Source organism: Mesocricetus auratus, unplaced genomic scaffold (assembly GCF_017639785.1).
Source record: "Mesocricetus auratus isolate SY011 unplaced genomic scaffold, BCM_Maur_2.0 Super-Scaffold_100676, whole genome shotgun sequence".
Classification (NCBI taxonomy): domain Eukaryota; kingdom Metazoa; phylum Chordata; class Mammalia; order Rodentia; family Cricetidae; genus Mesocricetus; species Mesocricetus auratus.
In genome coordinates, this window is record NW_024429266.1 from 167,403,026 (window position 1) to 167,403,871 (window position 846).

An 846-nucleotide genomic window follows, 5' to 3' on the forward strand; every position below is an offset into this window, starting at 1 on the left:
GTTGTTGTGGGGCTCAATTTGCTAATAATGTTTTTTTTTTTTTTTTTTTTTTTTTTGGTTTTTTCGAGACAGGGTTTCTCTGTGGCTTTGGAGGCTGTCCTGGAACTCGCTTGGTAGTCCAGGCTGGTCTCGAACTCACAGAGATCCGCCTGCCTCTGCCTCCCGAGTGCTGGGATTAAAGGCATGCACCACCAACGCCCGGCTTCAATTTGCTAATAATGTTATTTTTGTTACTTTTTTATATTAGTTTGGAGATTGAGTTTGTCCCTTTAAACATTTTCTCTTACCTCAATGCAGTTATCTCTTTTTGAAGAATTTATCCTAATATTTCTACTTAGTCTTCTGGGACAAAGCACAGGGATCTGAGCTTTGCTCCCTCCACGCTGTCTCCCCAATGGGACAGGCAGTCTGTTGTTTCAAAATGTAGATACATATCCATGTCCCCTGAAGATAAGGGACCGGGTGATAGGAAGTACAGAAATACTAAACCGTAAAACTTTTGGAAAGATTAAGGAATTTTAAGTTGCAGGTCTGTTTTCCCACGCTCTGCCAGTCTCTCCACTTTGCAAAGGACTTAATCAAACTCAAGTTCTTCACGTGGCCTGACGGAAGTCTCCAGACCAGGTAGCAACGGTCATGTAAAGGGGGCGACTGCTTAGACAAAGCGTGTTGGGAGGCCTTTCAGGCACAGAGAGGCGCACACCACTGATTCCCTCCATTTAAAAAGCCCGCGGGACACTGCGTTACTGCGCGCAGGCGCAGGAGGAGGGAGCCCGCGCCACTTGGAAAACCTTGCCCCGCCCGGAGGAAGTGGGCGGAACCCGTCGTGGCGTCTCATTTGCTGCG